Source organism: Mus musculus, chromosome 10, assembly GCF_000001635.26.
Source record: "Mus musculus strain C57BL/6J chromosome 10, GRCm38.p6 C57BL/6J".
In the NCBI taxonomy this organism is placed as follows: Eukaryota; Metazoa; Chordata; class Mammalia; order Rodentia; family Muridae; genus Mus; species Mus musculus.
This window is the reverse complement of record NC_000076.6, coordinates 114,728,877-114,742,864: the sequence shown is the minus strand read 5'-3', so window position 1 is coordinate 114,742,864 and position 13,988 is coordinate 114,728,877. Positions and strand designations below refer to the sequence as shown.

The 13,988-nt window shown below is 39.9% G+C and overlaps 1 protein-coding gene across 1 annotated transcript in view; it reads left to right on the top strand.

Annotated features, from left to right (window-relative positions):
* The window catches only part of Trhde (TRH-degrading enzyme), a 403,483-nt gene that overhangs the window by 59,438 nt on the left and 330,057 nt on the right, over positions 1–13,988 (top strand). The gene's annotated exons all lie outside the window — the stretch shown is intronic.

Below are 13,988 nucleotides of genomic sequence, written 5' to 3'. Positions count from 1 at the left end.
GTGACCATTTGGGGCACCCTCAGAAGCTGACATCAGGCAGTTTTGCGACTGAAGAAATGAGAACGTTCAATACACATGGCAGGGGATTTTACTGTTAAAAGAACTAGGAAAGAAACCCTTTAGACTAGAAAGAAATCACATCTTCTTTACTGTAAGAACTACACAGTGGATGTGTCTTCCTGTGCTGGATACACAGCTCACAGGATTTTCATTCACAGCTCCTTTAATAACCAGAACAGGAATGACTTTTCAAATGGTTGCACACTGCACAGCAGAACCCATGGGAAAGCTTGTTTCAATACAGGTTTCCAGGCTGCGTTCGAGAAGTTTGGAACTAGGCCTGGGAATGCACGCTTGTACCGATGTCCCAGGTGATGCTGTGGCTGTCACTCTGAAGACCATGTGTTGAGAAGCACACTGAACCATCTCAAACTCTGGGGATGCAGGCTCTGAACATCTGATGCATGCCAGGCACTGCTCACATCTCTTATCTTTTTTATTCTTCATGTAGTTCTATTAAGCTTGTCACCCATTACCTTAGTGCAGAGGTGTGGGTTCCTGCAAGGCAAACGACTCATAGAGAGTTGTAGATATGACCAGTAATGGAACCAGGGGCAGAACTTGAATATATTGATTTCTCTAACCCATGTTCTCTCAAAGAACCTCACTGCTTCCCAGTGCCCGCCCTTTCATAGAGCTTGACTCAGTGGTTTGACCTGCCCTTGAGAACAAGTGGGAGAAGCTATGCAATAGGTCTGACTATTTTAACTTAGGAGAATGGTGCAAATACAAGGATACAGACTCTCTCGGTGAATTCTACCTCGACGAAAAGACATTTCGTTATCATGCTACCGCCGAGCTAATTATCTTCATTCTATAGCTCCTCACTTGTCATTTCCCCTTATTTCCAATACTGAAAATGAATGTGAGACAGAGACTTCTAAGAGAAAGTAGTATCAAGGACAGATGGCAAAGCTAGACAGGATTTCATGGAAGAATTGGGACTTCAACCAAGATGATAGATGAATCTGGGCCCGTGACAGCAGAGGAAGGATCCGTGGGGTTCTCTTCTGTGTGGTAGCATGTATGCAGTGAGAAAAGAAACAGCCCGATCTGCGTGAAAAGAGAATGTGGAAAAGCAGAGGGCTGAGTGAAATGTGGGTCAGACTGAGAACATGAGAGCAAGACCTTTCTTTGTTAGAAATAAGAGGAATACATTCCTTACCTATGTTTCTTATTTGGCTATGATATATAAAATTACCTCTTGATTACAGATTTAAAGGGGTGTGTTGGGGGGCAGCTTTTGGGGAGCTGGTTTAATCTCTCCACTTTCACATGGGTTCCAGGATCAAATCCAGATCATCAGACAGCACAACTAGGACCTTTCCCATGATGCTGTTTTAGTGCCCCCTTTACAGATATTTAATGAGCATCTACTACTTAACTAGTTAATAGTCCAGATGCTGGGTCCACTGGCTAGGCACAAGGAAGTAATACAAAAGACCAGAGGCTGTATAAGCTAGCCACTTTTATTCAATGGTCAGCAGTATCAGTATTACGTACCATCTGCAAGTTTGTTAGAAATGTAGAATCTCCCGTACACTCTAGACCAACTGTGTCAGAATCTGCACCGAAGCAAGTGGACTTCCAAGTCCACTGAAATTTGAGAGATAATTCAGTTTTTACCCTTTATGTTGCCCTCTGAAATTATCACTGTCTGTAAAGGATAATCTGAAATAAATACATTTCTCACAATGACCAAAATAGAGAGGAACTAGTGAGGATGAAATGGAAACAAAATACACCCTGGATGTCAGGTCCTTGACTGGACTCCTCTACTAATGGGGCGTCTGCTCATTTTCCAGTTTCACATCCATTCTCCAGCTTCAAAATCATAGCAAGGCATTTTGGGGGTGTCCAATGTAACTGACAAATAACAGAGAAATGAATACAGATTAAATTAGCCAATACAGTTTCTGATGCTTTCGCTAATGCACTGATGTTTTAATATAAGATTTACAGCTAGGATAAAGGTGCTTAAGGAAACATTGAGGAGACTTGAAATTCTGAGGTACACTAAAAGATAGGCATTTGGAGTAGAAGAGAGCGGTAAAAAGGACTGAAGTCAAGCTTTAGAAACAGTGTTCCAAGGAGATATGAAGAAGGCAGTGACAAGTGTGTTAAAGGTGACTTGTACTATCTATGATTTTGTGTTCTGTGTAATAAAAATGGATGGATGAAGTGGAAACGTAAGGGTTCTTTGGAAAGTCGGTTGTGTTGGATGTCTTTTGCTGGGGGGAAAATGTTTCACCAAAGCAGACACAAATGTATTGATCTGCCTTATACTGTGTAGTTGAGCTCCATTTATCAGGACTCCATAGAGAGAAATACACCAAAAAACTTCTGGTGGTGTGCCCTGGTTTCTGGAAGCTTCCTTGAACTCAGGGGCTGATTGGCAGGATGATGTCAGCTGAGATAGATGCACATGCTAAGGCAAGACACATGCTGAGACAGAATCACGTGCTGAGGCAAGACTGGGGGAAGACATGTGATGTTTCGGGTGACTATAAGAAGGACTCAATGGACAGTGGCAGCAGTGATGGAGGCTGAGCTTGGCTTGTTGGTAGAGCTAGCTGTGCAATGCTTGTTGACCTCGGGTCTTCACTGATCTTCGCTTTGCTAAGAGAGGCAGAACCAAGAACTTTCCCTGGTGTTCCAGTTGGCCCTGGTCCTTCGTGCTGACTTGTGCCAAGGCTGAGGCCTGTCTGTCTCTGCTAGGTAGTGCCACCTGATGCTATCCTGACACTACTGAACTGGACTGCTGGTGTATCCCTGTAACGTTCACCAGTGGATCCAGCTGCCAATTTCTAGAGAACACAGATGGGAGTTGTTCTAAAGAACCATTTCTAAATAGGTCCCCTTCCCCTGTAGTCTTTCTTTCCCACTACCTCTGGTGGGTGGTGGGCTAAAAAGGAGATTCAAAGTGTTTAAGAACCATCATTAAAAATAAGAACTGAAAAAAATTTAAGTTACAAATGGATGTGTATGGGAGGGATTTGGCAGATGTCAGTTCATGAATCACATTAGTTAGGTGTATAGACAGGAATCTCTCTAGACTGTGCTATTAGTAAATCATTTTCAATCCCATGTAGTTGGACTACGCCCTTAAGTAAGAACAGAGCACAATATTTCCATACATCCCAGTCTGGGGTTGGACCAGGCACCAGTTGAGGTGCTTTTCATACCATTTCTGGATCTGAAACTTTGCTTTCTGAAACTCCAAGGTCAACTCCAAGGTCAACTATAGTCTGAAGTTTAAATAAAAAACCCAAGGGATTATGAATTTTAAATGGCATGCTGTTCCAAGGAGGGTGATAAAAATCTCTTGCAATGATTATGTCCTGTTAGACACACACATAACCCCTTTGTGCATATGCTAGGCATGATGTGTTACATACCTCCCTTCTCGGTGATGGATAGCTGTTCACTTATTGGATCAACTGCAGCAATAGTTCTTGTGATAAAGTTACCCTTATTTACTTAATAATGACTCCAGAATGCAAGAGTAGAGTATATTAAAGAGAACTTGCAGATTATCTAAAGTTAAGGAAATCCAAAATAAAAATAAAAATAAAAAAAGGAAGAAAATTCCTGGCTTCATAAGAAAAATAATCTCATTGAAATTATTAAGAGCTATAGAAAGTTACTTTTGTTACTCTTTATTGTGCTTGATTTATAAGCTAACTTTATCATTGCTATTGTGTAAAAATGGTATATGTACGAGGATTCTACTTCTGTGGCTTTAAGAATCACTACAGATATTAAAACATGTTCCCTAAGGATAATGTAGGGATAATCTATTTGAGCCTTGATCATCTTGTACTATATTTTCTTCTATGGGTAGACAGACATCCCACTGAAAATCTTGTTGCTAAAGAAACAGAGGGGTTTTTTTCCCGCCAAAAAGGCATTATTGCACTAGATAATTCAAATTTAAGTGACATTACATGAGGAGAAGTGATGTTTTATGGTCCAGCTGTTTTGAGTCATCCTTTTGACTTTCTCTACCTAACAGAATGGATATCATTTCAGCTTTACTCAGAGTCTTCTGAATGGCCTTCCCAATTACTCTCATTTTAAAAATCTTTTGAAAGTGGAGAGAGAAGAGCAGGTGTGGTTTCCACTACCAGGATTGCATTTCAAAGGGGACTGCATAAAGTAATAACGTAACTGTGCTCACAAGAGTCCAAATCTCCGTGTAACACATTGTTCAGCAAATCATTCATCATTGTAATTGCCATCTTTGACACTTTACTCATTTGTAGATTTTTCCTTTCTTGCCAGAATTTTTCTTCAGTAAAAATGATTTAAGGAGTAGCTATAGGGTTCAATTCTACCCTTCACGACAGAACAGGGACAAGAACAGTGTTATTTTCCAAATCCACTCCCACTTGAGGCCTAGAGTGCATATTCTTGAGAAGCTTGCCAACCGTATAGCATTTCCTTCATGTTCTCTCTTGGGGCTGAATTCTAGAGTGTAGCGGAACATTTCAGGGTGCATATCCCATTACACTGTGTAGCCTAGAAATGCCATTTTGTATGTAGTTTAGGGCAACTGAGTTTTTGTGCTGCATACACTGAGTTCAAATGAACCAGTGTGCAGACCTATGTGATATTACAAATTATGTTAGGCATTTTGTATTTTCTGTAATGGGCTAGAGACATACGGAATATAGGACTCAAAACAAAAGATTTAGTACCCAATACTATAGTAGGTGATTTTTAGGTCTTTCCTACTGTCCAATGCATTATTGTCTGCCAGTTACCTTCATGCAGAGTATATCATGCTATAAAACAATAACTTCAGGGGAAGGGCAATATCATAGTCATGTGAGCTTGCCACATGAGTAGCGGTTTTAAAGTAAACAGTTAAGTTTATTGAGTAAAAGATTTAGTAAAACATCTTTGGAAACTCACAATGTTCTGATTTATTCCTCTGGTGACCATATCTTTTTTTCAACCCAAGATTGAAGACAGTTGTTTGAGTGGGCAGACTATTTGAAACCATAGCTGCCTTGGAAAAGCTCCGGGTGTCTGCTTTCCATCTCTGTATCTGTTAAGAATAGGTTTGTGAGTCATTATTTTAAAAATGCTCACTGAGCCAGTGGGTAAGACTTTGAACAAATTTTCAAGAAGGGAAGTAAAATTTGTACTTTCATTGTGTTTTTCCTTAGGTATAAGCATACTGAAGAACTCAGGGATAGCTGTGGCTATGCACAGGAGGAGGAAAAGCGTTTATTGTTGGGCGGGAGAGGCACTTGATTTTGGAGACAGGAAAAGATTTGTAATATTTGTTAAAAACGAATGTTTTTTATTCCTACCATAGAAGCAGCTTAAAAAAAAATTCCCTTTACCAAGGTTAGGGTTAGGGTTAGGGTTAGGGTTAGGGTTAGGGTTAGGGTTAGGGTTAGGGTTAGGGTTAGGGTGTTAGGGCTAGGGCTAGGGCTAGGGCTAGGGCTAGGGCTAGGGCTAGGGCTAGGGCTAGGGCTAGGGCTAGGGCTAGGGCTAGGGCTAGGGCTAGGGCTAGGATTAGGGTTATGGTTAGGTTTAGGGTTAGGGTCACTGGTAACTAAAGTCCAGAGGTTGATTCCTAAACTCCTTTTATTCTGTTTTGCCCCACATCGGGTTTTTGTTGTTTGTTTGTTTCTTTCTTTCTTTCTTTCAAGAAAATATTATGTTTCTGGTTGGCTTAGTACTTGGTTCCATACTGTCTCAGTTCTTTCTTTCTTTAATCATAAAATAATAGAGGAAATGAAGAAAACCAGCAGACTGTAGATGTTGTTTGATGTGGAAATTGTCCTTATCAATTATCTATGAATGGAACCCCTGAGGGGCTACCCTGAGCCTCCTTCCTGATATTCACTTTCCCCTTTCCAGCTCAAGAATTGGCCTCTGGTGGTGCACGCCTTTAATCCCAGCACTTGCGAGGCAGAGGCAGACAGATCTCTGAGTTCGAGGCTAGCCTGATCTACAAAGTGAGTTCTAGGACAGCCAAGGCTACACAGAGAAACCCTGTCTCAAACCAAACCAAACCAAACCAAACCAAACCAAACCAAACCAAACCAAACCAAAAACAAACAAACAAACAAACAAACAAACAAACAAACAAAGAATTGGCCTCTCTGAAGGACTTGCTTTCTCTGTGCCCATAAACCTCACAGCATGCTGAAATGCTGTAATAGCTATTCCTTTCTGCATCCATCTGTTCCCAGGGACTCCACTACTCACTGTGTATCCTGAAGGCTGGCATCCTCTGGACCGACCATTTTCATGTTGAAGGGGTAGAATCTGAATATTGTTGCCCTCAAACCTACGGAACCAGAATCCACAGTTTTCAGAATTTCCTAGATGACTCGCACTCACAAGTGTTAAGAAGCACTCTCCTAGCACCTGCTAGCCATTCACTTGAGCAAATAGACCCAACAGGAACTAAAAGTAAGGTCCCCTGCCTTTGTGATCAGACTGGGGATATTCTGGCTTCTTGAAGTGGCAGAGCCTGGTCGTCGGAGTGTCTTTTGGAAGAAGTCTAACCTTTCTTTGTAGTCCATGTTCCTTTCAGGCAAATCTGAGCTGCCAGTCTGGAAGGAGAGAGGTGTTAATAGCGTTCTTCACTGAGGGCAGAGTAACAACAGGCACTACCTGTCTGGGGCTCTGTCACAACAGATCCTCCGCAAGAGCAAAGGACTCTCAATACAAACATGCTTTGATGTCAGAAAGAAAGGACTGGAGAAGTAAATCTAAACCTTCATTTTTACACCTACTTCAGAGACAGCGCATCGTTCCTTCCCTTAATTATTTATGGTGTTACCTTGGCAGTATTTATAGATTGTGATCAGGATCCCTCCTTGAAGTTCATTCTCCCGACTGTATAAATTTAGCTGCCCTGAGTGTGTCTCATATGTCTTTCCCTCTGAGCTAGCCTGAAATGCATTCCATTCCCTGTTGCTCGCTCTGTGATTTATCTGCATTATTCCTAAACTGCTGGAGTCAGAAGAGTCCCTGCGTTTGGCCTTTGGCTGGTTTAGATTCACTGCTGTTTCTCTGGCTTTACATGCTGTTCCTAATATGCATATCTGAAAGATGCACTGAGATTATTATTTATTTCTGCTGTCAGTCAGTCCAGTGCAAATGTTTAAACTCAGTAGAGTGGATAAATACTCCGGCTTTCTTGCTGTATAAACGGGGCTATAGTTAGGTATGACCGAGATGGCCTTCTTTAGGCAGCAACATGAGTTCTGTGAAGCACTGACCATCAGAATCAAGCTCAAGCAGATACTGGAAAAAGAGTAATTAAAAAAAAAGAAAGCTTCTCTAGGCATTTCCTGCTAATCAGAAATTAAAAATATGTTTCAGATGACTTTTTGAGCAAATATCTCTCTCCCTGCGTATGTTTTCACACAGAATGTTGGAAAGAAATGGATTTTTTCCCTCTTTTTTTTTTTTGGCTATGCTTATTTATTAGATGTTTGCCAAGAATTTCATCTGAAGCTTTTCATTGCCAGATGAGAGCTTAATTCTAGCATTCTGCCTCAGGCAGAAACTGAGTTGTTTTTTAAGAGTAGATGGTGGTAGTGATATATATATTTTTTATGTTTGACAGTTGTTATGATAATGGTCTGTGCTGGTCATGAAATACAATGTAACCTCTTCAGTTTCCTGTTTCCTAATTGTAGCGCTTAGTATATTTGAAATAATTCAAAGAAGATGAAGAAAAATAATTTATTAGACCTTAAAAATATGAGATCATCAACAGCAATGGAGAGAACATATTTGGTATCAGTGTGAGAGAGAGGTGAAAGGGACAGAGACTCCTGTCAAGTGGCACTGGAGTGCATAGGTTCAGCCTCTCCAACCACAGTTGTAGCTTGTACTCTTTCCTGGCACTTGCTAATTCTGGCATCTTCTCCTGCTTCACAAGGGGAGGAGGGAGGGTCCAGGTAGATGCATGTAAAGCCCTTGCGTGCCATGATGGGCTGTAAATATATCCAATGGCAGGTGACAATGAAGGCGTTAACACCCTCGCTTATGGTTAGGTAACATCTGTCCTAGGTGGTAGACATATTCTTAACAAATCCTGTCTGCCTACAGCATGTTTTTACAAAGAGAAACTAACAAAAGCAGACTTGATAGATGGTGTTCTCTCAAAGAATTCCAAGAACTCGTGATCAATGTTGTTTGATTCCTTTAAAGAGGAAAAGGTTTTCAAACATTTTTTTTTTCTACTTTAAAATTTACCTCATGTAGGAGAAAGGATCCTATTAAAGTAAAAAATTTATTGCCTGCATTTGACCAGTCATGGATCTTGGTAATAGACTCTGTGTACTGAAAAATGAATCTTCTTCGATGAGTGTGAAAGCTCACACTTATCTGTGGGTGTAAGGATAAGCATTTAGAGTACAGTTAAAACATAAATTGGTTTAAGAAAAAATGGTGATAGTAGTTTCTCCTCGAGGGCTTGCAGTACTAAGCTTGAGTTATTTTGTATTGAGTAGCCCTTAAAAACCATCAGACAGCTGTTGAGTACCCACCCCCAAGATATAAATGTCACTAGTACACCAGTAGGGATATCATGCTGTTTTGGTCATTGTGGTGGCTCATAGCCTTTACAGAAAATAAGTGTCCTGTATAATCTCTCTCTCTCTGTCTCTCTTTACCTATCTATCTATCAGCTATCAATAGACACAAACTATCATTATCTAAATGGGGACCACAGTTAAGTAAATATCTGTGATTGTTTTGTAGGCAAGCCTATAAGGGGCACTTTCTTAACTAGAACAGAAATTGGTACCATGGTTATGGGGTATCACTGTGACAAACCTGACTGTTTAATTTGAAGGGAATATTGTAGAAGGTGTTTGAAACTTTGGGATAGGAAAGCCATTGAATGTTCAGAGCTTAGTGGATTGTTATATGAACCTGGGAAAGAATGCTGAGAGGAAGGCAAACGGTAGAGACCTGGGTTGCTCTAGGCATAATGTTATTGTGCCCAGAAGAAAGATTATCCTAGTATTATTCAAGTGCTGATGTCTTTGCCCTCATATCTGGTTACTATCCAGATATTATTCTAAGAATCTCCCATTTCAATGTTGTGTAAACACTGCTTCCCATTTATTCTCTGATTTATCAATAAAAGCTGATCAGCCAGTGACTGAGCAGGGGAGAGAATGGGGCTGTATTCCCAAGCCCAGCCTAAGGCGTGGGGGTGAGGGTAGGGATTGGGGTGTGGATGGGGGGTGGAGAAAGAGGCATTCACCAGAAAGAAAGGGTCCAGGAGACACCATGGGGCCACACCTGGAGCAAGGAGAGTCAGAAAAATACTACAATACAAGAATCTCAGGGATTTTGGCTGGGAGGTAGTCAGATTACCTCAGAGAATTAAAATAGGTTAATAACTGTTCAGGTACTGTGCTGTAAAACTGGATAAATACATCTAATAGTCTCCATCTCATTTATTTGGGAGCTAGTCAGTATAAAGACAAACCATCACTTTTTAAATTGCAGTAACAGATTGTGACGTTTGAGAGGGAAGCAAAGACTCAGGGCTATTTATGTGATATAATGAATTAAGAATTTGTGGTCCTGTTCAGCTAGGGCTAATGAATTAGCTGTGACTATCAGGAGACCAAAATCACTAAAGTGAAATATTTGCTTTGATGGCTACCTGTAGCTAAAAGTTTAGCAATGATTAAGACAAGACCATTATGACTGAGGTGACATCTTCTGAGAAGTATCTCCTCAGAGTCAGCACACAGAAATTATGACCGAGAAGGGGGCCAAACGTATATCTTACACTGGCAGCTGAACTTGGTAATGTGTAAGAGTTTCTCAAGTGATACTGGTGTTGAAGGCATGAAGGAGTCATGTAGAGCAGCTGAGGCTTGAAACCACGAGAGGCCAGGAGAGGCCACTGGTAAATGGAAAGCCTCAGTTGAAGTAGAAACCCAAGTACAGGAGATGTTATGGAAAGAACAACATTTAGCAGAGACAGTGTCCATGAAGAAAGCTCAGGAGAGGCTACTGGTGAAGGGACAGCCAGTTGTAGTGGAGACTCCAAGAGTTGGACGGTGTCAGTACCACGCTGCCAAGGACACAGCAGACGTGGAGGGGAACTACCCTGAGCTTAGGAGACAAGCTGTGTGAGCCCCAGATGGATGTCAGAGCTAGAGAAATGGAACCCTTTGAAGCCCGGGGGTTTGCGTGGGTCCCAGATGTCAATCATGAACATTTTTATATAGCTGAACTTCGGTTTTGCTTTGATTTGTTTATAACTGTGCCCTGGTTCTTCCCTCTTAAGAAAGTATGTAACTTTCTCTCTTTTTTTTATTTTTTATTTTTTGCTTTAGAAGAGCACATAGTTCAGAGACTGGGAATTTTTGAGAGGCTTTGGATATTTAAGAGAAAAAGTGAACTTTGAATGATACTTTGGATGTTTTAGAGAAACTGAATTTTTCAAGTGTTGAAATGTTTAAAGACTTGTGGGGTTTTTCTTTCTTTTAAACATTAGTTCTATTACCATTATGTTTATTTTTATTACTTCTCTTATTTTTAAAAAGATTAAATAATAATTATAATAATTAAAATTATTATGAGAATAATAAATAAATACTAAATAAACTATTTTACTGCCCTTGTTTACCTAATAATATTATGTGTAAATCTCAAATATTTATAATAAAATTTATTTAAAAGTAAATAAACCATAATATATATGTGGGTTTACTTTTATTTTATATATATATATATAAAATTACTTCATACCTTCTTTCCTTTTCTCACTCCAATTCCTTCCATATCTGTCTTTGCTCTCTTTCTTTTTTTGTTTTTTTGTTTTTTTTTGAGACAGGGTTTCTCTGTGTAGCCCTGGCTGTCCTGGAACTCACTCTGTAAACTAGGCTGGCCTCAAACTCAGAAATCCGCCTGCCTCTGCCTCCTGAGTGCTGGGATTAAAGGCCTGTGCCACCACGCCCGGCTCTTGCTCTCTTTCAAATTGGGAATTTTTTCACTGGCTGAATATATGTATACATATAAGTATACAATATGACCATGTGTGTGAGTGTATGTGTGTACATATATGTTCCTAAATACAATCTATAATATTACTCTTAAAGCTGTACCGTGAGCAGAGAGCACAGGCACAGGGGGTGAAAAATCAGTGCTTAACCCAGTCTGACAAACTGTACCCAGTGGAAAGTGATCGCTTCTGCAACAAGAGCAGCTAGCTATTCAGTTATTCACACAGTCCTGTCATCCCATCGCTCCCCTCACTGAACTTTAACTGAGTTCTTTACTTTCTCTGTTTTCGGGGGTCTCATAATAATCTCAGAGTTCTACTACAGTGCTTACTATGCTAAACATTGAACAACAGGCTTTCGTATAACTGCTAGTAAGATATGAATTCCTAAAAAAAACCTGCATCTCAGCATGTAAAACTCACCACTCAGGGACACTGCACACAAAATGTCTCCTGGCATGCACTCTCAGAGTAGGGCAGGGAAGACTAGGCTAGAAGAAGTATTTGTTTTGTGCAGCTACAATGGAAGCTTCAGCCAGTCCAAGGCCTCTTCTGGAACTGGGGTATTGTATCTAAGTTGTCCCTCTTTGATGCCTTTACCTCAGGTAGCCATTGACTCTTCCTCTCCTTCCTACCTCATGAAGAAGAACCCTGTGACCAGGGACAATTCTTAATGTAAGACTTAAATATGATCCTTTAGTAGCAAACGCACCCAGCATACTGTGGGAGGGGAGAGCAGGAAAGAGACAGACAGCCCAAAGTGTCCAGAGCAGGTATGAATTATACCATGCTGTTTTGTGCAGCATTGAGGATCAAATCCGGAGCCTCAAGCATGATGGGTAAATATTCTACAAACTGAGCCACATCTTCAGCCCTCAAAGGGTTTAAAAATGGAATGGGGGCTCTAGTGAGACAAGTCAGTCATCCAGAGCACTTGCTGCTCCTACAGAAGAAAGGAGCTCAATTCCGGGGACCTAAAGCAGGCAGTTCATAGCTGTCTGCAACTCCATGTCCAGGGAATCTGATGTATTCTTCTGATTTCCACAGGCACCCGTATAAATATGTCCACATACACATACAAATAAACAATTACTTGTATGTACATTTCCAGAGGTGACCATTTACTCTTAGATAATCACTTGGTGTGATCTTCCCTAGGGAAGATGATTTCTCTTGCTCTCAACAGGTATAGCCGCCTTTAGCTCTTTGTGTAAGGCTGAGGCCTCCTTGGATGGAATGAGCAGATAGTAATTCTGCAGGTAGACACACACATTTACATATATATACATATGTATATATATATATATATATATATATATATGTGTGTGTGTGTGTGTGTGTGTGTGTGTATGTGTGTGTGTGCACGCGTGTGTGTTATGTAACAATAATTAATAACTAGTGGAGAAGAGAGACCATGGATTGGAAAAACAGCAAAGAGGAATATATGGGAGGATTTGGAGAGAGGAAACAGAATGGAGAAATGATGTGATTATATTACAGTCTCACAAATAAATATTATTTAATATTTAAATAAAAAAACAAATGAAAACAATAATTTGAAAATCTGGTAAGATGTGAGGATGCATTTAGATGAACATATTTGAGGGGATGATCTTGGAAGAATTAGTCAAAAAAGGGACATGTTACAGAGGAGCAGAGAAAACCCTTTGAATACATTTCAAAATCAGTAATGAAGATACAAATATAAGGGCAAAGAAAAGACCTTAAAAACCTTTCAATTTTTTGTGGGGCAATTTGAACTGAAATCATGTAGAAAATGAATTGCTTATTTAAGTAGTTCTCTTCCTAAATTGTAAGTAAGCTTTACTGTTATATGTTGATTCTAGTCACTTATTGCATCAGTACTGGATGGTTTTGGTGTCAACTTGACACAGACAGGAGTTATCACAAAGGAGCTTCAGTTGGCAAAGTGACTCCATGAGATCCAGCTGTGGGGCATTTTCTCAACTAATGACCAAGAGGGTAGGGCCCTTGTGGGTGGTGCCATCCCTGGGCTGGTAGTCTTGGGTTCTATATAAGAGAGCAGGCTGAGCAAGCCAGGGGAAGCAAGCCAGTAAGTAACATCCCTCCATGGTCTCTGCATCACAGCTCCTGCTTCCTGACTTCATGACTTCCTTTGGTGATCAACAGCAAAATGGAAGTGTAAGCTGAATAAACCCTTTCCCCCATAACTTGCTTTTTGGTCATGATGTTTGTGCAGGAATGGAAACTCTGACTAATACAGCATCATTGCATAGTAATGTAAGCAAAATATGGTTATACACCTTTTGTTATATTGACCAATACCTAGAATGTGTGCAGTATGAAAACTAGCTAGAACTACAGTATCTAAAGATTTGTTTTAATTCTCAGGTAACTGTTCCTTCTTGGATGTACACAACTTTCAACATCTTGAACTCTTGTGGTTCAGAATATGTTCTCAACAGGATAGAAACTCTCTATATATCCTAGGAGATTGATATTATTTCCAATTCCAAATAGTATCTCTGAATAGACTGTTTTTGAAGATAAAAAATGATCAGAATTTAGCTAGCCTAAGTTATTGAGATGTGAACTTGAGAGAATTACTTCCTAAAAATTTCACAGACTAATTGGGCAAGCAATGAATGAATAAAGAATAAGCCATCAGAGCAGAATTAATTTATTTATATACTATGTTCAATTGGTATCTGCAAGGAAGAAATATCTCCTATGTTCTTTAATATTAAAAGAAGGTTAAGTTCACACATATATACTGGAAAACAGTCATTATTTTCTGTCTTCTTTATGGTGCAAGTAATATAATTTTATACACAAGATCCTCAGATAGAGTTTTTGTTTCTTTCAATTTTTGGACCTTAGCCATTGTAGTGACTAGGCTTTGTAATATTCATTATTTCCATGACAACGCCAATAA